General features: G+C 37.0%; 1 protein-coding gene across 3 annotated transcripts in view; it reads right to left on the bottom strand.

Moving 5' to 3' along the window:
- Positions 1-21,187, bottom strand: part of LOC133549043 (tyrosine-protein kinase Fyn-like) — a 97,949-nt gene extending 76,762 nt beyond the window's left edge. Inside the window, exons 1-2 of one of the 3 annotated variants that reach the window (XM_061894121.1) lie at positions 20,957-21,187; positions 96-164 (exon numbers count right to left, since the gene is read on the bottom strand). The gene's annotated coding sequence lies outside the window, so the exon portion shown is untranslated. The remainder of the gene's footprint in view (positions 1-95; positions 165-20,956) is intronic. The other 2 variants (XM_061894120.1, XM_061894118.1) reach the window with 2 other exon arrangements.
- Positions 21,188-23,709: the final 2,522 nt, after the last annotated feature.

Here is a 23,709-nt window from a genome sequence, read left to right on the forward strand (position 1 = left end):
GGCTTTGAGAAACATTTTGTCCCGAACAGAATATTTGGACTTTCATTCAGCACCACAAGTCCTAACTTAGTCCTCTGGAATGTGAGCAGTCGTACCTCAGGTTTTCGCCGTATCCGGATCCTTATGTCCTCCACATGGCGTTACTTACCACCAAAACAAAGGTCCTGTTGAGACAGAAGACACTGAATTATTGTCCGTCTTTATAAAACCATATCAATGTCTCATTCAGTCAAAAGTAGGTGTGTTGTCGGAGGGTATAACAAAACGAACAGGGACGGTTTCAAGTGGATTTACGTGGAGTGTGTATCGATTAGCACGCCATGCTAATCGATGCTAACATGCTGCTTAGGCTAGCTGTATGTACATATTGCATCATTATGCCTCATTTGTAGCTATATTTGCATCCAGCCTTTCCCTCTACCCACATTTAATGCCAAACAAACACATACCAATTGACGGATTCATTTTTCTATCTGTGCAAGGACAAAACTTTTTGTTTGAGGGGTGGCCTCAGCCGCAGATTTTATCTTAGTTTTAGCCCGCTAACAGCCAAGGACTTCAAAGACCTCAACGAAGATAAGATGACAGCACACAGACGAACTTTCCCTTCACCCACATTTAATGCCAAACAAACACATACCAATCGACGGATTCAAGTTGCACCAGTGGTCAAAAGATGCGAAAGTCCCTCTTTTGGTCTGCACATTTTACCGACGATAGCGATGCTACGACAGAGATGCGTGGATATCCTGCGACACTCAAAGCAGATGCATTTCCAATGATAAAGTCAACAAAAGTTTGACTTGTTGTGTCCCTCCTACTGCAATAATTGTTAAAACACCTGCCTCTTTATATGTGTTGGACACACCTTTGTGTTCGAATAATCATGTATATATATTATCACACAACTTTAGTATGCTTAAAGTCTGTTACTATAGTTATTAGCTATTGTGCTCAAGTTGCATATTTTCTATCTGTGCAAGGACAAAACTTCTTGTTTGAGGGTGGCCTCAGCCACAGATTTTTATCTTTGTTTTAGCCCGCTAACAGCCGAGGACTTCAAAGACCTCAACGAAGATAAGATGACAGCACACAGACGAACTTTCCCTCCACCTACATTTAATGCCAAACAAACACATACCAATCGACGGATTCAAGTTGCACCGGTGGTCAGAAGATGCGAATGTCCCTCGTTTGTTCTGCACATTTTGCCGACGATAGCGATGCTACGACAGAGATGTGTGGATATCCTGCGACACTCAAAGCAGATGCATATCCAACGATAAAGTCAACAAAAGTTTGACTTGTTGTGTCCCTCCTACTGCAATAATTGTTGAAACACCTGCCTCTTTATATGTGTTGGACACACCTTTGTGTTCGAATAATCATGTATATATATTATCACACAACTTTACTATGCTTAAAGTCTGTTACTATAGTTATTAGCTATTGTGCTCAAGTTGCATATTTTCTATCTGTGCAAGGACAAAACTTCTTGTTTGAGGGGTGGCCTCAGCCGCAGATTTTTATCTTTGTTTTAGCCCGCTAACAGCCAAGGACTTCAAAGACCTCAACGAAGATAAGATGACAGCACACAGACGAACTTTCCCTCCACCCACATTTAATGCCAAACAAACACATACCAATCGACGGATTCAAGTTGCACCAGTGGTCAAAAGATGCGAAAGTCCCTCGTTTGTTCTGCACATTTTGCCGACGATAGCGATGCTACGACAGAGATGTGTGGATATCCCGCGACACTCAAAGCAGATGCATTTCCAACGATAAAGTCAACAAAAGTTTGTCTTTTTGTGTCCCTCCTACTGCAATAATTGTTGAGACACCTGCTTCTTTATATGTGTTGGACACGCCTTTGTGTTCGAATAATCATGTATATATATTATCACACAATTTTAGTATGCTTAAAGTCTGTTACTATAGTTATTAGCTATTGTGCTCGAGCCGCATTTTTTTCTATCTGTGCAAGGACAAAACTTTTTGTTTGAGGGGTGGCCTCAGCCGCAGATTTTATCTTTGTTTTAGCCCGCTAACAGCCGAGGACTTCAAAGACCTCAACGAAGATAAGATGACAGCACACAGACGAACTTTCCCTTCACCCACATTTAATGCCAAACAAACACATACCAATCGACGGATTCAAGTTGCACCAGTGGTCAAAAGATGCGAAAGTCCCTCTTTTGGTCTGCACATTTTACCGACGATAGCGATGCTACGACAGAGATGCGTGGATATCCTGCGACACTCAAAGCAGATGCATTTCCAATGATAAAGTCAACGAAATCACAAAGGTGAGTTTTGTTGATGTTATTGACTTATGTGCTAATCAGAAATATTTGGTCACGGCATGACTGCCAGCTAATTGATGCTAACATATATATATATATATATATATATATATATATATATATATATATATATATATATATATATATATATCTGTATATATATATATATATATATATATATATATATATATATATATATATATATATATATATATATATATATATATATAAACAAACCCATAAACGCAGACAAAACTGTCTGTAACTTCCAGTAGGAATGTCGTAGAAACATGAAACAAAAAACACTATGTAAGTCTCAGTTAGACCTATCTTTCTTCCACTGACACCCCCTGGCTAAAATCAACAGGAAGTTTGCTATTCCCTCTTCAATACAAAAGTTGGCTAAAAAAATGTTGCTTTTTTTTCAAACATTAAATCCTCTGAGGATGTTTCGGCTTCAAACAAGCACAGAAGAGAGATTGAACCCTTCTGATTAAAAGTTAAAGAAAGAGTTTTAATTACTACCCCAGTTTGGATTTTATGAGCCCGCGATGAATCATTGCGCTGCTGCTGTCGTCAGACAAAACTGTATAACTGTCATACAAACAAAAACCTCAATGTAGGTCTCACTGAGACCTATATTTCATACGCTGACCGCCCCCAACTAAAATCAACAGGAAGTTTGCTATTCCCACTTCAATACAACAACTGCATTAGAGTCTCAAAATGGCGGCACCAAGGCGTCCTTATAAAATGCCCAAGCCACTTTACTACTGTTATTACTATGAGACTGATGTATAACACATGTGTATACAACTTTTTCTCTGTGTAATAATCCATCCATCTTCTACCGCTTATCTGGGCTTGGGTCGCGTGGGCAGCAGCCAAAGCGGTCCCGTCCATCGCTGCTTGCAGCTTTAATGTTGTATAGTTCTTATAGTTACACAAAATGTGTAAATTACATGAAAATACCTGAAGTTTGTTTGATGTTTTCTCAATAAAAGGAACCATTGTCTTGTTGTGTCCCAAATACTGCAATAAATGTTGAGACACCTGCCTCTTTATATGTGTTGGACACACGTTTGTGTTCGAATAATCATGTATATATATATTATCACACAACTTTAGTATGCTTAAAGTCTGTTACTATAGTTATTAGCTATTGTGCTCAAGTTGCATATTTTCTATCTGTGCAAGGACAAAACTTCTTGTTTGAGGGGTGGCCTCAGCCGCAGATTTTTATCTTCGTTTTAGCCCGCTAACAGCCAAGGACTTCAAAGACCTCAACGAAGATAAGATGACAGCACACAGACAAAGCAGTAAGAAGGAAATCACAAGGCCCAGCACATTCCGTCACAAATTGTGCGTACTGGACCTGTTTTTCAAAATATATGTAACCACTCCTTTTAGAGGCGGCCTCAGGGATGTTGACTATGGAACTCCTGAATAAATAGAGGTACGCCGTAGCTGAACCTTAGAGCGTAGGGCGAGACTGTGACTAAGTGTGCAGCTCCATGCGTTCTCCTCATGAGCTAAATTTAACTCTGTCTCTGCATGGTTCCTTGCTTCTTGTCTGGTTAATAGATGTCATCAGTGTTTGAACCTGACACTTTGTACTTGGCGATCTCATGATCCACTCCTCCCCCACTCGTGAACGAGACTCTGAAGTACTTGAACTCTACCACTTGGGGCAAGATCTCTTTCCCCAACCCGGAGATGGAAAACCATGGACTCGGACTTGGAGGTTCCGATTCTCATCCCAGTCGCGTCACACTGTGAACCGATCCAGTTAAAAATCTGAAGATCCCGGCCAGATGAAGCCATCAGGACTACATTATCTGCAAAAAGCAGAGACCTAATCCTGCAGCCACCAAACCGGATCCCTTCAACGCCTTGACTGCGCCTAAAAATTCTGTCCATAAAAAGTTATGAACAGAATTAAGTAGACACTAGAAATACGAGCGCTAGACAGGAACTGGAATTCCAAAAACTAAGAAAACACAAACGTGACCAAACTGTCAGTCGTCTCCCTTCCAACCAATACTAGACGTTTTAAGTTCAATAGTAAGTCCAAAACCAGCAGATTTTCCGGACCATAGGGTGCACAGAGTTATAAGGCGCATTAAAGGAGTCATATTATTATGATTATTTTATAAATATAAAATGTAAAAATGTAAGAAAAAGAACAACAACAAACGAGAAAAAGTTCAAAAGTTCTAACTAACACTTCATAATATACCTAATCCTATTAAAACATTTTGACCGATTTTTGAATTCCATGTGTAATGTTCTATATTCTCAATGGAACATTTAAAGTTTTGGTGTTGTTTACTTGAGTCATATTGCAGTCTACACATATCTCTTATGTGTGACTGCCATCATATTGCAGTCGATACATATCTCTTATCTGTGACCGCCATCATATTGCAGTCTACACGTACCTCTTATGTGTGACTGCCATCATATTGCGGTCTACACGTATCTCTTATGTGTGACTGCCATCATATTGCAGTCCACACGTATCTCCCATGTGTGACTGCCATCATATTGCAGTCTACATGTACCTCTTATGTGTGACTGCCATCATATTGCAGTCTACACGTATCTCTTATGTGTGACTGCCATCATATTGCAGTCTACACGTACCTCTTATGTATGACTGCCATCATATTGCAGCCTACATGTACCTCTTATGTGTGACTGCCATCATATTGCAGTCTACACGTACCTCTTATGTGTGACTGCCATCATATTGCAGTCTACATGTACCTCGTATGTGTGACTGCCATCATATTGCAGTCTACACGTATCTCTTATGTGTGACTGCCATCATATTGCAGTCTACACGTATGTCTTATGTGTGAAAGCCATCATATTGCAGTCTACACGTACCTCTTATGTGTGACTGCCATCATATTGCAGTCTACACGTATCTCTTATGTGTGACTGCCATCATATTGCAGTCTAGATGTACCTCTTATGTGTGACTGCCATCAAATTACAGTCAACACGTATCTCTTATGTGTGACTGCCATCATATTGCAGTCAACACGTATCTCTTATGTGTGACTGCTATCACATTGCAGCCTACATGTATCTCTTATGTCTGACCGCCAACATATTGCAGTCTACACGTATCTCTTATGTGTGACTGCCATCATATTGCAGTCTACACGTATCTCTTATGTGTGACTGCCATCACATTGCAGTCTACTCGTATCTCTTATGTGTGACTGCCATCATATTGCAGTCTACTCGTATCTCTTATGTGTGACTGCCATCTACTGGTCACACTTATCATTACCCAATGTACCAAATAAAACGTTTTCGAGGTGGGTAAGCACAACCAGAACTATTCCGTACATTAGACTCACCGGGTTATAAGGCGCACTGTCGATTTTTGAGAAAATGAAAGCATTCTAAGTGCGCCTGGTAGTCTGAAAAATACGGTCAATCAAAAAGAAGCTTGAAATATAATTCAGTTCATTGACTGTATGAACAAAGTTGAGGTATTTAGTCGGGTCGCCATCCCAAAATAACCCTGCAGTCCTCAGTAGCAGTGAAACATATGATTTGCGTCTTCTTGAACAGCAAAATTGCCATCCTGGCGTCTTGTCCTGTCAGCGTGACTTCCCTCCTACTTCCTCTCCACCCAGCTGACCAACGCCGTAATGAGTAGGCTGACACTTTTTGGGAGTCCGCCCCAGGAGGAGGAGGAGGAAGACGGATCACAAATTTTTTAAGCAAATTGTCGAACAGTTTTAGAACAACATTTCTCATCGAGCTATTGCAAGGAATTTGGGGATTTTACCATCTACTGTCTGTAAAAACATCAAAATCTTCAGAGAATCTGGACGAATCACTGCACGTAAGCGATGATATTACGGACCTTTGATCACCTCAGGCTGTACTGCATCAAAAACTGACATCAGTGTGTAAAGGATATCACCGCATGGGCTCAGGACCACTTCATAAAACCACCGTCAGTAACTGCAATTGGTCGCTACATCTGTAAGTGCAAGTTAAAACTCTACTATGCAAATCCAAAGTCTTTTATCAACAACACCCTGAAACGCCGCAGGCTTGGTTGGGCCCGAGATAATCTATGATGGACTGATGCAAAGTGGAAAGGTGTTGTGTGGTTTGATGAGTCCCCATTTCAAATTATATTTGGAAACAGAGGACGTGGTGTCCTCCGGAACAAAGATTAAAATAACCATTCGGATTGTTATAGGCGCAAAGTGGAAAAGCCAGCATGTGTGATGGTATGGGGGTGTATTAGTGCCCAAGGCATGGGTAACTTACACATCTGTGAAGGCACCATTAATGCTGAAAGGTCCATACAGGTTTTGGAGCAACATATGTTGTCATCCAAGCAACGTTATCATGGACGCCCCTGCTTATTTCAGCAAGACAAGTGTTACAACAGCGTGGCTTCATAGTAAAAGAGTGCGGGTACTTTCCTGGCCCGCCTGCAGTCCAGACCTGTCTCCCATGGAAAATGTGTGGCGCATTATGAAGCGTAAAAATACGACAGCGGAGACCCCGGACTGTTGAAGGACTGAAGCTCTACATAAAACAAGAATGGGAAAGAATTCCACTTTCAAAGCTCCAACAATTATTTTCCTCAGTTCCCAAACGTTTATTGAGTGTCGTTAAAAGAAAAGATGATGTAACACAGTGGTGAACATGCCCTTTCCCAACTACTTTGGCACGTGTTGCAGCCATGAAATTCTAAGTTAATTGTTATTTGCAAAAAATAAATAAAGTTAATGAGTTTGAACATCAAATATGTTGTCTTTGTAGCATATTCAACTGAATATGGGTTGAAAAGGATTTGCAAATCATTGTATTCTGTTTATATTTACATCTAACACAAATTCCCAACTCATATGGAAACGGGGTTTGTACAACGCTGATGATACAAACATGGTCTTTTAAAAAATGGACTTTGAAACAATGTTGCAAAATAGTTGATTCAACGTTGTGTTTGTGTTGTAGCATGAATATTCTGCAACGGTCAAATCAACGTCGGAACTCAACGTTGATTAAACATCGTCAAAAAGCAAGTTGTTTCAATGTCGTGTTTGTGTTGTAGAATATTGGTTGGAAAATGGCCGAATTTCAACGTCAAATCAACCTGACAGTAGAATTGTAGTTTTTATTGTTGATTTTGAAGTCCAAGTACCTCCATATTGTACTTCACACACTCTTTATTTACCAGTAACATTGTAGTTTTATTGTTAGTTTTTTAGTCCAAGTACCTCCTTATTGTACTTCACCACACTCTTTATTAACCAGTAAAATTGTAGTTTTTATTGTTAGTTTTTTTAGTCCAAATACCTCCTTATTGTACTTCACACACTCTTTATTGTCTAGAAGAATTGTAGTTTTTATTGTTAGTTTTTTAGTCCAAATACCTCCATATTGTACTTCACACACTCTTTATTAACCAGTAGAATTGTAGTTTTTATTGTTAGTTTTTTAGTCCAAATACCTCCATATTGTACTTCACACCCTCTTTATTGACCAGTAGAATTGTAGTTTTTATTGTTAGTTTTGAAGCCTGAATACCTTCATATTGTACTTCACACACTTTATTGACCAGTAGAATTGTAGTTTTTATTGTTGGTTTTTTAGTCCAAATACCTCCATATTGTAGGTCACCACCCTTTTTATTATTCAGTAGAATTGTAGTTTTTATTGTTAGTTTTTTAGTCCAAATACCTCCATATTGTACGTCACCACCCTTTTTATTATTCAGTAGAATTGTAGTTTTTATTGTTAGTTTTTTAGTCCAAATACATCCATATTGTACTTCACACACTCTTTCTTAACCAGTAGAATTGTAGTTTTTATTGTTAGTTTTTTAGTCCAAATACCTCCATATTGTACGTCACCACACTTTTTATTATTCAGTAGAATTGTAGTTTTTATTGTTAGTTTTTTAGTCCAAATACCTCCATATTGTACTTCACACACTCTTTCTTAACCAGTAGAATTGTAGTTTTTATTGCTAGTTTTTTAGTCCAAATACCTCCATATCGTACGTCGCCACCCTTTTTATTGACCAGTAGAATTGTAGTTTTCATTGTTAGTTTTGAAGCCTAAATACCTTCATATTGTACTTCACACACTCTTTATCAACCAGTAGAATTGTAGTTTTTATTGTTAGTTTTTTAGTCCAAATACCTCCGTATTGTACTTCACACACTCTTTATCAACCAGTAGAATTGTAGTTTTCATTGTTAGTTTTGAAGCCTAAATACCTTCATATTGTACTTCACACACTCTTTATCAACCAGTAGAATTGTAGTTTTTATTGTTAGTTTTTTAGTCCAAATACCTCCATATCGTACGTCGCCACCCTCTTTATTGACCAGTAGAATTGTAGTTTTCATTGTTAGTTTTGAAGCCTAAATACCTTCATATTGTACTTCACACACTCTTTATCAACCAGTAGAATTGTAGTTTTTATTGTTAGTTTTTTAGTCCAAATACCTCCGTATTGTACTTCACACACTCTTTATTAACCAGTAAAATTGTAGTTTTTATTGTTAGTTTTTTAGTCCACATACCTCCATATAGTACGTCACACCCTCTTTATTAACCAGTAGAATTGTAGTTTTATTGTTAGTTTTTTAGTCCAAATACCTCCGTATTGTACTTCACACACTCTTTCTTAACCAGTAGAATTGTAGTTTTTATTGTTAGTTTTTTAGTCCAAATACCTCCATATTGTACTTCACACACTCTTTCTTAACCAGTAGAATTGTAGTTTTTATTGTTAGTTTTTTAGTCCAAATACCTCCATATTGTACTTCACACACTCTTTATTGACCAGTAGAATTGTAGTTTTATTGTTAGTTTTGAAGCCTGAATACCTTCATATTGCACTTCACACACCCTTTATTAACCAGTAGAATTGTAGTTTTTATTGTTAGTTTTTTAGTCCAAATACCTCCATATTGTACTTCACTCCCTCTTTATTGACCAGTAAAATTGTAGTTTTTATTGTTAGTTTTTTTAGTCCAAATACCTCCATATTGTACGTCACCACCCTCTTTATTATTCAGTAGAATTTTAGTTTTTATTGTTATTTTTTTAGCCCAAATACCTCCATATTGTACTTCACACACTCTTTATTAACCAGTAAAATAGTAGTTTTTATGGTTAGTTTTAAAGTCCAAATACCTCCATATCGTACGTCACCACCCTCTTTATTGACCAGTAGAATTGTAGTTTTTATTGTTAGTTTTGAAGCCTAAATACCTTTATATTGTACTTCACACACTCTTTATCAACCAGTAGAATTGTAGTTTTTATTGTTAGTTTTTTAGTCCAAATACCTCCATATTGTAGGTCACCCCCTTTTTATTATTCAGTAGAATTGTAGTTTTTATTGTTAGTTTTTTAGTCCAAATACCTCCATATTGTACTTCACACCCTCTTTATTAACCAGTAGAATTGTAGTTTTTATTGTTAGTTTTTTAGTCCAAATACCTCCATATTGTACTTCACACCCTCTTTATTGACCAGTAAAATTGTAGTTTTTATTGTTAGTTTTTTAGTCCAAATACCTCCATATTGTACTTCACACCCTCTTTATTGACCAGTAAAATTGTAGTTTTTATGTTTAATTTTTTATTCCAAATACCTCCATATTGTATGTCACACACTCTTTATTGACCAGTAGAATTGTAGTCTTTGTTGTTAGTTTTTTAGTCCAAATACCTCCATATTGTACTTCACACACTTTATTAACCAGTAGAATTGTAGTTTTTATTGTTAGTTTTTTAGTCCAAATATCTCCATATTGTCGTTCACACCCTCTTTCTTAACCAGTAAAACTGTAGTTTTGATGGTTATTTTTTATTCTAAATACCTCCATATTGTACTTCACGCCCTCTTTGTTAACCAGTAGAATAGTAGTTTTATTGTTAGTTTGGAAGCCCAAATACCTCCATATTTTTCTGCAGCTGCGTGACAAACACGACCATTGTTACTGGAGGAGTCACGCTGTACTGTCGGAGACATTCATCATTCATCACTCACTGGACAAGTGACGCATTAATTCATCGACTTTTTCTTTTACGATTGTCCATACGAGGAAGGATTTGATAGTTTAATCTGCTTAGGTTTTAGTGAGGTTGAGTTTAGTGCAATGGTATCTAAACTACAGCCCGTGGGCCAAGTGCGGTCCATCGGCGTCGAGCCCGGCAAGTATCATGTCTTGGTGACCATGTTCTGTGTGGTTTTTGGATTTTGTCAGTTCCTGTTTTTTCACTCCCTGTTTTGTTTCCAAGACAACCCTTTAGTTTTCACCTGTCCTCATGTCACGCACCTGATTCATTTGGACTCACGCACCTGTTGTTAATCATGTCACCACTATTTAAGCCTGTAGTTGCCAGGCAGTCAATTCACATTCATGCTCTGCACTCTTGACACTGAGTACTCTGTCCGGGTCAAAGTTCATGCTGCTCTTTTCTTTTCACGTAAGTTTTTTGGTTAATTCGAGTCACAGTTAAGTCAGTTTTTTAGTTCATGTTTTCATGTCCATAGTTTACGTTATAGTAATAGTTTTTGTTTTCTTAGCCAAGTTTTGTACCTCCGCTGTGAGCGCCTTTTGTTTTCACTTTTTGATCAAATAATTAAAAGATCTCATTACCTTCACGTTGTGTCCGGTTCAATCGCTTTACACCACGGGAAAACAAACCTCACCAAAGACCACATCTTCACACCGAGAACTTCCAGAATAATCTTGACTACCAGGCAGCTTCTGAACACGACATATTTGCTGCCATCTTGTGGACAATTGGAGTAAATCAGATCCAAGACCTATGAAAGTACTTTAATATACTGGCACAGCATTTACTCATATGGTGTAGTCCAAACAACCTTCCTTAGTCATGGTGCAAAAAAAAACCCACAACCTGCTGACTGAACATTACTGAACAAGTGACGCCCATTTCAATTTATTAGAGTGCATGATGGGAAAATGTAAAACTCTCTCTCCATATTCCACGCATGTTTGGTGCATTTTAGCCGCTTGATATTTCTAATTGATTACAAAACTTTAACGAGGTTGTCACAAAATTAAACCAGCTAGGAGTCAAACTTTCAAAAACTTTTAGTATCCCTGATATCCAATTATATCAATTACATATCCAACATATCCATGTAACAAACACACACGCACACACACACACACACACACACACCACCCACCCACCACCACAAAAAGAATACCTACCGGAATTAATAAAAGGCTATCAATGCTGTCATCCAGCAAAGCTGAATTCGACCAAGCAACCCCCCCCGTACCAGAAAGCACTTGATGAAAGCGGATACAACTTCACCCTCACCTATGAACCCACTCCAGGAAACCAACCAAAAAAGAGCAGAAAACGAAACAACATCATCTGGTATAATCCGCCATTCAGCAAAAACGTCTCAACCAACATCGGCCGCAAGTTCCTCACTCTGATCGACAAACACTTCCCCAAAGGCAACACCCTAAGAAAAATATTCAACAAGAACAACATTAAATTGAGCTACAGCTGTATGAATAACATGCAACAAATCATTTCAAACCACAACAAAGCAATTGCAAAAGGACTGCCTACCCCCGGACTAAACGACTCTGAAACCAATAATGAATGTAACTGTCGCAAGAAACCTGATTGCCCTCTCAACGGAAGGTGCTTACAGACACCAGTCGTTTACCAAGCAAAGGTAATACGCAAGGACATTAACACATCCGACACGTACGTAGGATTAACCGAAGGAGCGTTCAAAACAAGATGGAATAATCACAACGCCTCCTTTAGAAACCAGACTTTGCAGAATTCTACAGAACTCAGCAAACACATTTGGAACCTCAAAGACAATAATGTTGAATATTCAATAACATGGCAAATTCTTGCATCCAGCTCACCTTACAACAGTGGTAATAAAAGATGCAACCTATGCTTAAAAGAGAAACTGTTTAATATATATCATCCAGATTTATCATCCCTCAACAAGCGCAGTGAAATCATTTCAACATGCCGCCACAGACGGAAACACCTCCTAGGTAACACATGAGCCAATCACCACACCCTACGCCTGCCTGTACCCACCCACTCTGTGCTCTATATAAACCATTGTATGTGAATGCTTCCATTAAAATCTCCTGATGATTGAGGGAACCCCTCATGAAACAGATCTGTAGAGATGAAGTAGTCTTGTGATTTTTTTCCCAAACCTACATATATATATATATATATATATGTATAGTACAGGCCAAAAGTTCAGACACACCTTCTCCTCATTCAAAGTGTTTTCTTTATTTTGATGACTATTTACTTTGTAGATTGTCACATCCAAACTATGAAGGAACACATGTGGAGTTATGTACTTGACAAAAAAAAGTGAAATAACTGAAAACATGTTTTATATTCTACTTTCTTCAAAATAGCCATGGGTTAGAGTTAAGGTTGGGTTTAGGATTAAAATTTCAAACACCAAAAAAGGAAATGAGTAATTATGAGTGGAAGCCCTTCCTTCACACACTACCCTGCCTGGCCTTCCCGCCACATTTAAATGAGCAACGGCCATTCTTTCTAGAAGAAACCTCTTCTTCACCAGCAAATTGAAAAGCGGCACATGGAGACCAACTATGGGAGGTGTAGCGAGCTGGCTGATGATGCCATGTTTGATATCATCGGCGTGTTGCCTTGAAAACTGCTAATTGGATTATTTTGTAGAATCAGCCCAAAGATGTCTCAAACTTTATAGTCCTGCATGGCTGTTGTCCTTCTTTTCCTTTCTTGAAATGAGCTGACAGTGCAAGCGCTCTCAGGCTTCATTTAGCAGGCATGCCAGCGGCCTTGCAGGAAAAAAAAGGGGAACATTTCTATAGAAGCAAAGTTCTGCCACACAAGACCCGATGTAACGTTTTGAAAATCAAGACTAGTTAGGTTAGGCTGCAGTTCTTCTACGGTCAAATCAACGTCAAGACCCAACTTTGATTAAACGTCAAAAAGCATGTTGTTTCAACGTTATTTTTGTAGAATATTGGTTGGAAAATCTCCAAAATTCAACGATCAAATCAACGTCAAAACCCAACTTTGATTAAATGTCAAAAAGCATGTTGTTTCAACGTTATTTTTGTAGAATATTGGTTGGAAAATCACCAAAATTCAACAGTGAAATCAACGTCAAAACCCAACTTTGATTAAATGTCAAAAAGCATGTTGTTTCAACGTTATTTTTGTAGAATATTGGTTGGAAAATCTCCAAAATTCAACGATCAAATCAACGTCAAAACCCAACTTTGATTAAACGTCAAAAAGCATGTTGTTTCAACGTTATTTGTGTAGAATATTGGTTGGAAAATCACCAAAATTCAACAGTGAAATCAACGTCAAAACCCATCTTTGATTAAACGTCAAAAAGCATGTTGTTTCAACGTTATTTTTGTAGAATATTGGTTGGAAAATCACCAAAATTCAACGATCAAATCAACGTCAAAACCCAACTTTGATTAAACGTCAAAAAGCATGTTGTTTCAACGTTATTTGTGTAGAATATTGGTTGGAAAATCACCAAAATTCAACAGTGAAATCAACGTCAAAACCCAACTTTGATTAAATGTCAAAAAGCATGTTGTTTCAACGTTATTTTTGTAGAATATTGGTTGGAAAATCACCAAAATTCAACAGTGAAATCAACGTCAAAACCCATCTTTGATTAAACGTCAAAAAGCATGTTGTTTCAACGTTATTTTTGTAGAATATTGGTTGGAAAATCTCCAAAATTCAACGATCAAATCAACGTCAAAACCCAACTTTGATTAAACGTCAAAAAGCATGTTGTTTCAACGTTATTTGTGTAGAATATTGGTTGGAAAATCTCCAAAATTCAACGATCAAATCAACGTCAAAACCCAACTTTGATTAAACGTCAAAAAGCATGTTGTTTCAACGTTATTTGTGTAGAATATTGGTTGGAAAATCACCAAAATTCAACAGTGAAATCAACGTCAAAACCCAACTTTGATTAAATGTCAAAAAGCATGTTGTTTCAACGTTATTTTTGTAGAATATTGGTTGGAAAATCACCAAAATTCAACAGTGAAATCAACGTCAAAACCCATCTTTGATTAAACGTCAAAAAGCATGTTGTTTCAACGTTATTTTTGTAGAATATTGGTTGGAAAATCTCCAAAATTCAACGATCAAATCAACGTCAAAACCCAACTTTGATTAAACGTCAAAAAGCATGTTGTTTCAACGTTATTTGTGTAGAATATTGGTTGGAAAATCACCAAAATTCAACAGTGAAATCAACGTCAAAACCCATCTTTGATTAAACGTCAAAAAGCATGTTGTTTCAACGTTATTTTTGTAGAATATTGGTTGGAAAATCTCCAAAATTCAACGATCAAATCAACGTCAAAACCCAACTTTGATTAAACGTCAAAAAGCATGTTGTTTCAACGTTATTTTTGTAGAATATTGGTTGGAAAATCTCCAAAATTCAACGATCAAATCAACGTCAAAACCCATCTTTGATTAAACGTCAAAAAGCATGTTGTTTCAACGTTATTTTTGTAGAATATTGGTTGGAAAATCTCCAAAATTCAACGATCAAATCAACGTCAAAACCCAACTTTGATTAAACGTCAAAAAGCATGTTGTTTCAACGTTATTTGTGTAGAATATTGGTTGGAAAATCACCAAAATTCAACAGTGAAATCAACGTCAAAACCCAACTTTGATTAAACGTCAAAAAGCATGTTGTTTCAACGTTATTTTTGTAGAATATTGGTTGGAAAATCTCCAAAATTCAACAGGGAAATCAACGTCAAAACCCAACTTTGATTAAACGTCAAAAAGCATGTTGTTTCAACGTTATTTTTGTAGAATATTGGTTGGAAAATCTCCAAAATTCAACGGGGAAATCAACGTCAAAACCCGTCCGCTTATCCGAGGTCAGGTCACGGGGACAGCAGCCTAAGCAGGGAAGCCCAGACTTCCCTCTCCCCAGCCACTTGGTCCAGCTCCTCCCGAGGTGTCCCGAGGTGTTCCCAGGCCAGCCGGGAGACATAGTCTTCCCAACGTGTCCTGGGTCTTTCTACTGGTCGGACGAGCCCTAAACACCTCCCTGACCAGATGCCCGAACCACCTCTTCTGGCTTTTCTCCATATGGAGGAGCAGCGGCTTTACTCTGAGTTCCACCCGGCGGAGGAAACTCATCTGGGCCGCTTGTACCCGTGATCTTATCATTTCGGTCTTAACCCAAAGCTCATGACCATAAGTGAGGATGAGAACGTAGATCGACCGGTAAATTGAGAGCTTTGCCTTCCGGCTCAGCTCCTTCTTCACCACAACAGATCGATACAGCGTCCGCATTACTGAAAACGCCGCACCGATCCACCTGTCGAGCTCATGATCCACTCTTCCCTCACTCGTGAACAAGACTCCTAGGTACTTGAACTCCTCCACTTGGGGCAAGATCTCCCACTCTTTATTAACCAGTAGAATTGTAGTTTTTATTGTTAGTTTTTAAGTCCAAATACCTCCATATTGTACTTCACTTTGTCTTATTAACCAGTAGAATTGTAGTTTTTATTGTTAGTTTTAAAGTCCAAATACCTCCATATTGTACTTCACACACTCTTTATTGACCAGTAGAATTGTAGTTTTTATTGTTATTTTTTTAGTCCAAATACCTCCATATTGTACTTCACTTTGTCTTATTAACCAGTAGAATTGTAGTTTTTATTCTTGGTTTTTTAGTCCAAATACCTCCATATTGTACTTCACACACTCTTTATTGACCAGTAGAATTGTAGTTTTTATTGTTATTTTTTTAGTCCAAATACCTCCATATTGTACTTCACTTTGTCTTATTAACCAGTAGAATTGTAGTTTTTATTCTTAGTTTTTTAGTCCAAATACCTCCATATTGTACCTCACACACTCTTTACCAACCAGTAGAATTGTATTTTTTTATTGTTGGTTTTAAAGTCCAAATACCTCCATATTGTACTTCACCACACTCTTTATTATCCAGTAGAATTGTAGTTTTATTGTTAGTTTTTCAGTCAAAATACCTCCATATTGTACTTCACCACCCTCTTTATTATTCAGTAGAATTTTAGTTTTTAAGTCCAAGTACCTCTATATAGTAGTTCACACACTTTATCGACCAGTAGAATTGTAGTTTTTATTGTTAGTTTTGAAGCCTAAATACTTCCATATTGTACTTCACACACTCTTTATTAACCAGTAGAATTGTAGTTTTTATTGTTAGTTTTTTAGTCCAAATACCTCCATATTGTACGTCACACACTCTTTATTAACCAGTAGAATTGTAGTTTTTATTGTTAGTTTTTTAGTCCTAATACCTCCATATTGTCGTTCACACCCTCTTTATTAACCAGTAGAATTGTAGTTTTTATTGTTAGTTTTAAAGTACAAATACCTCCATATTGTACTTCACCACACTCTTTATTATCCAGTAAAATTGTAGTTTTTATTGTTAGTTTTTCAGTCCAAATACCTCCATATTGTACTTCACCACCCTCTTTATTATTCAGTAGAATTTTAGTTTTTATTGTTAGTTTTTTAGTCCAAACACCTCCATATTGTACTTCACCACACTCTTTATTAACCAGTAAAATTGTAGTTTTTATTGTTAGTTTTTCAGTCCAAATACCTCCATATTGTACTTCACCACCCTCTTTATCATTCAGTAGAATTTTAGTTTTTATTGTTAGTTTTTTAGTCCAAACACCTCCATGTTGTACTTCACACACTCTTTATTGACCAGTCAAATTGTAGTTTTTATGGTTAGTTTTAAAGTCCAAATACCTCCATATCGTACGTCACCACCCTCTTTATTATTCAGTAACATTTTAGTTTTTATTGTTAGTTTTTTAGTCCAAATACCTCCATATTGTCGTTCACACCCTCTTTATTAACCAGTAGAATTGTAGTTTTTATTGTTAGTTTTTTAGTCCAAATACCTCCATATTGTACGTCACCACCCTCTTTATTATTCAGTAAAATTTTGGTTTTTATTGTTAGTTTTTTAGTCCAAATACCTCCATATTGTCGTTCACACCCTCTTTATTAACCAGTAGAATTGTAGTTTTTATTGTTATTTTTTTAGTCCAAATACCTCCATATTGTACTTCACTTTGTCTTATTAACCAGTAGAATTGTAGTTTTTATTGTTAGTTTTTTAGTCCAAATACCTCCATATTGTACTTCACCACACTCTTTATTAACCAGTAAAATTGTAGTTTTTATTGTTAGTTTTTCAGTCCAAATACCTCCATATTGTACTTCACCACCCTCTTTATTATTCAGTAGAATTTTAGTTTTTATTGTTAGTTTTTTAGTCCAAACACCTCCATATTGTACTTCACCACACTCTTTATTAACCAGTAAAATTGTAGTTTTTATTGTTAGTTTTTCAGTCCAAATACCTCCATATTGTACTTCACCACCCTCTTTATCATTCAGTAGAATTTTAGTTTTTATTGTTAGTTTTTTAGTCCAAACACCTCCATATTGTACTTCACCACACTCTTTATTTACCAGTAAAATTGTAGTTTTTATTGTTAGTTTTTCAATCCAAATACCTCTATATTGTACTTCACACACTCTTTATTGACCAGTAGAATTGTATTTTTTATTGTTAGTTTTTAAGTCCAAGTACCTCTATATAGTACTTCACCACACGCTTTGTTAACCAGTAGAATTGTAGTTTTTATTGTTAGTTTTTAAGTCCAAGTACCTCTATATAGTAGTTCACACACTTTATCGACCAGTAGAATCGTAGTTTTTATTGTTAGTTTTGAAGCCTAAATACCTCCATATTGTACTTCACACACTCTTTATTAACCAGTAGAATTGTAGTTTTTATTGTTAGTTTTTTAGTCCACATATCTCCATATTGTACTTCACACACTCTTTATATATATATATATATATATATATATATATATATATATATATATATATATATATATATATATATATATATGTATATATAAAAGAAATACTTGAATTTAAGTGTTCATTTATTTACACATTTACACACACACAACACTCATCTACTCATTGTTGAGTTAAGGGTTGAATGGTCCATCCTTTTTTGTCTAACTATATGCATGTAGAGTAGATGGCCGTATTGTCCTGTTTAAGAGTGTCACAACATTGCTGTTTACGGCAGACAAACTGCTTTACGGTAGACGAAAACGTGACTGCTGTTGTTGTGTGTGGTCAATAAGAAACCAAGAACTCGCCCTCGATCCTTCTACAGTTATAAAGTCATTGGGCAGACATGGGAAAGCGGACTCGAAAACAGGCTGTCGACACGTCACTCAGGTCCGCATGGAGCTGGAGGGGGCGTGGCCCACCTCTGGTAATGTCATGTAAAGCACTTTATATTGTTCTATTGTTCTATGTGAAATGTCCCGGACCCAAGTTTCTCTAAAGGGAGACGAATAAACAAATGTAGAATCTTGTCAGAGAACAAATTAAACTTGGCACCGCTGAGTTTGGGTTTAAGATGTTCGGTGGGGGCGGGGGGGGGGGGGGGGATTCTTGAGTAACATGGATTAGATGTTATATAAAGTTGAAGCATTTGGAGGATTACAGCTTCACCAAGGATGTCTGCAGCTGTGGTTGCCTAGGCGATGGCCGACACATGACTTCACCTTTAAAGACGGACCCCGGGTGTCGTAGATCTGAGTGTTTGCAACCAGTTTTCAAACACAAAAATATGATAAGGAACGATACCATCATTTTTTTTTAATGATTAATGATATCAAATCAAAATTGTCCGCCAGGAAAGGGTGAGTACTTGTGTTTCTAGTCTTCTTGAGACATGGAGAAGGAAATGTATACTGTGGACAAGTGAAGACATCAATCAATCAATCAATGTTTACTTATATAGCCCGAAATCACAAGTGTCTCAAAGGGCTGCACAAGCCACAACGATATGCTGGGCTCAGATCCCACGTCAGGGCAAGGAAAAACTCAACACAATGGGATGACAATGAGAAACCTTGGAGGGGACCGCAGATGTGCAAATCCGTAGTGGATCTACTTAATAGTGTGAGAGTCAAGTCCATAGTGGATCTAACATAATAGTGAGAGTCCAGTCCATAGTGGATCTAACTTAATAGTAAGAGTCCAGTCCATAGTGGATTTAACTTAATAGTGAGAGTCCAGTCTATAGTGGATCTAACATAATAGTGTGAGAATCCAGTCCATAGTGGATTTAACTTAATAGTGAGAGTCCAGTCCATAGTGGATCTAACATAATAGTGTGAGTCCAGTCCATAGTGGATCTAACATAATAGTGTGAGAGTCCAGTCCATAGTGGATCTAACATAATAGTGTTAGAGTCCAGTCCATAGTGGATCTAACATAATAGTGAGAGAGTCCAGTCCATAGTGGATCTAACATAATAGTGAGAGAGTCTAGTCCGTAGTGGATTTAACCTAATAGTGAGAGTTCAGTCCATAGTGGATCTAACACAATAGTGAGAGTCCAGTCCATAGTGGATCTAACATAATAGTGTGAGAGTCAAGTCCATAATGGATCTAACATAATAGTGTGAGAGTCCAGTCCATAGTGAATCTAACATAATAGTGTGAGAGTCCAGTCCATAGTGGATTTAACATAATAGTGAGAGTCCAGTCCATAGTGGATCTAACTTAATAGTGAAAGTCCAGTCCATATTGGATTTAACATAATAGTGAGAGTCCAGTCCATAGTGGATCTAACTTAATAGTGTGAGAGTCCAGTCCATAGTGGATCTAAAATAACAGTGAGAGTCCAGTCCATAGTGGATCTAACTTAATAGTGTGAGAGTCCAGTCCATAGCGGATCTAAAATAATAGTGAGAGTCCAGTCCATAGTGGATCTAACTTAATAGTGAGAGTCCAGTCCATAGTGGGACCAGCAAGAGATCATTTTGAGCGGACACAGGTCAGGAGCGCAGAGACGTCACCAACTGATGCACAGATGAGTGGTCCACCCTAGGTCCCGACTTTGGACATACATACATATATATATATATATATATATATGAACGACTGAAGTTCTACATAAAACAAGAATGGGAAAGAATTCCACTTTCAAAGCTTCAACAATTAGTTTCCTCAGTTCCCAAACGTTTATTGAGTGTTGTTAAAAGAAAAGGTGATGTAACACAGTGGTGAACATGCCCTTTCCCAACTACTTTGGCACGTGTTGCAGCCATGAAATTCTAAGTTAATTATTATTTGCAATAAAAAATAAAGTTTATGAGTTTGAACATCAAATATGTTGTCTTTGTAGCATATTCAACTGAATATGGGTTGAAATTGATTTGCAAATCATTGTATTCTGTTTATATTTACATCTAACACAATTTCCTAACTACAGCTACAAAACAATATAGTAAGCCAGCAGGCTTATATTAAACGAACAAACATTACAAACATTTTGTCAGGTCGCTCTTGAAGAAGAGATTTTAATCCCAGTGAGTCTCTACCTCGTTAAATGAAGGAAATTGATTGATTGATTGATTGATTGATTGATAAGTCATTATGTTGCTTTTTTTATAATTGGCAGAAAATGAATGAATGAATGAATTCTTACCCGTTCATGTGCTGTCAATAATCCAAAACGTTAAATTCCACCGTGCGTCCAGAGAGAGTAAGAGAAGTGGAGTGAAGGCTGATGCTGATGCTGTGGTGGCCATCAGACACTAACTGTGTGTGTGTGTGTGTGTGTGTGTGTGTGTGTGTGTGTGTGTGTGTGTGTGTGTGTGTGTGTGTGTGTGTGTGTGTGTGTGTGTGTGTGTGTGTGTGTGTGACGGCGTTAGCTCTGCAGGGCCATAGTGAGACTGTCGACGCTGCCTTCACGGGACGTGGGACATATCTGACACAGGCAGAATAAACACACGAACTCATCAATGTCTCTATTTATGGAACGGATTATACATCCTAATATGAATAATTTGTGTTTTCTTATCAGGCCACATGTGTATAATGTTTTAAATTATTTGTTTTAATTCAGTTCTGGTGACGTTGTTCCGGAAAGCAGACTTTTACACGTGGTCGCCGAATGTGGCATTTCTGTTGACTGGCAGTACGTCTAGCCAATCACAAAGTGGCTTGAAATAGTGGGCGGGTACCAGATGAGAGACTGGATGACTGCACAAATACATTCATGAAATAAATATGTCGTGGTTGTAGGTCACCTGTCGTAGTAGTTTCATTGTTTATAGTGTGAAAGAGAAATGGTCCCACTTGACAAGCAGTTTTTGCCGTCCATTGGATTTCTTTTGAACTTGTCATAGAGCGCCATCTTCAGTCTGAATGCAGAACCGCTGGTTTTGAATGAATGAATGAACGAATGGTTTATTTTGAGCCATGCAAACAAAACAAGAGAATGACATTAAATACAAAATAAATATATAAATACATTATTTTTACATCCACATTGAAAACATTACATGTGACTAACCTTTTGTAGATGTCAAGATTGGCTCAAAAGGGAGTGGGAAGAAGTAAACTTTTTAGGTCCCACCCCTATACATATACAATATATATTTACAATATCCATCCATCCATTTTTCTACCGCTTATTCCCTACAATATATAATACAATAATATATATAATATAATTCAGTTCAGTGGTTGCTGCGTAGATGCCATATGGTTGAAGTAATAATTCAATGATTTACTGTAATTATGACTTACTTACTCATATTTTCTAAACCGTGATATAAGTACATTCGTACCGCCACCTAATTTGTGATTTAATATTGTTTTATCATTTTTCTTTGTTTGTGTTTAAGTATGGATCGGTAAAGAAGGCGAAAATAATGTTGTTTTTAACGGTATGTTTCTACAATATGTATTTGTGTATATATATATATATATATATATATATATATATATCCATCCATTTTCTACCGCTTATTCCCTTTCGGGGTCACGGGGGGCGCTGGCGCCTATCTCAGCTACAATCGGGCGGAAGGCAGGGTACACCCTGGACAAGTCGCCACCTCATCGCAGGGCCTATATATATATATATATATATATATATATATATATATATATATATATATATATATATATATATATATATATATATGTGTATATATATATATATATATATATATATATATATATATGTATATATATGAACGACTGAATCTCTACATAAAACAAGAATGTTAAAGAATTCCACTTTCAAAGCTTCAACAATTAGTTTCCTCAGTTCCCAAACGTTTATTGAGTGTTGTTAAAAGAAAAGAAAGGTGATGTCACACAGTGGCAGTGTATGTATATATATGTATATATGTGTATATATATATATATATATATATATATATATTTACATACACACACATATATATACACATATATATGTCTGTATGTATATACACATATATACACATACATATATATGTGTGTATATATATATATACACACATATATACGTTTATACAGTGGTGGTCAAAAGTGTACGTACACTTGTAACGAACATGATGTCATGGCTGTCTTGACTTTCCAATAATTTCTACAACTCTTATTTTTTTGTGATGTAGTGATTGGAGCACATACTTGTTGCTCACAAAAAACATTCATGAAGTTTGCTTCTTTTAGGAATTTATTATGGCTCTACTGAAAATGTGAGCAATCAAAATGCAATGCTTACATGTCCCTTGGCAAGTTTGCCTTCAATAAGGCGCTTTTGGTAGCCATCCTCAAGCTCCTGTTTACATTTTTCACCACAAAATTGCTGCAGTTCAGCTAAATGTGTTGCTTTTCTGTTATGGACTTGTTTCTTCAGCATTGTCCACACCTTTAAGTCAGGACTTTGGTAAGGCCATTCTAAAACTTTAATTGTAGCCTGATTTAGCCATTCCTTTACCACTTTTGAGGTGTGTTTGGGGGTCATTGTCCTGTTGGAACACCCAACTGTGCCCAAGACCCAACCTCCGGGCTGATGATTTAGGTAGGTTGTCCTGAACAATTTGGAGCTAATCCTCCTTTTTCATTGTCTCATTTAAAGCAGCAGTTCCGTTGACAGCAAAACAGGCCCAGAGCATAACACTACCACCACCATACTGGATGGTAGGAATGGTTTTCCTGGGATTTTCTCCTCCAAACATATTGCTGGGTATTGTGGCCAAACAGCTCCATTTTTGTTTCATCTGACATCAACATGGACAAAGATAAGACCTTCTGGAGGAAAGTTCTGTGGTCAGATTAAATCAGTAGAGCCATAATAAATGCATAAAAGAAGCAAACTCCATTAATGTTTTTTTTTTTGTGACCAACAAGTATGTGCTCCAATCACTCCATCACAAAAACATAAGAGTTGTAGAAATGAAATAA

The sequence above is a fragment of the Nerophis ophidion genome, linkage group LG03, assembly GCF_033978795.1.
Source record: "Nerophis ophidion isolate RoL-2023_Sa linkage group LG03, RoL_Noph_v1.0, whole genome shotgun sequence".
Taxonomy (NCBI): Eukaryota; Metazoa; Chordata; class Actinopteri; order Syngnathiformes; family Syngnathidae; genus Nerophis; species Nerophis ophidion.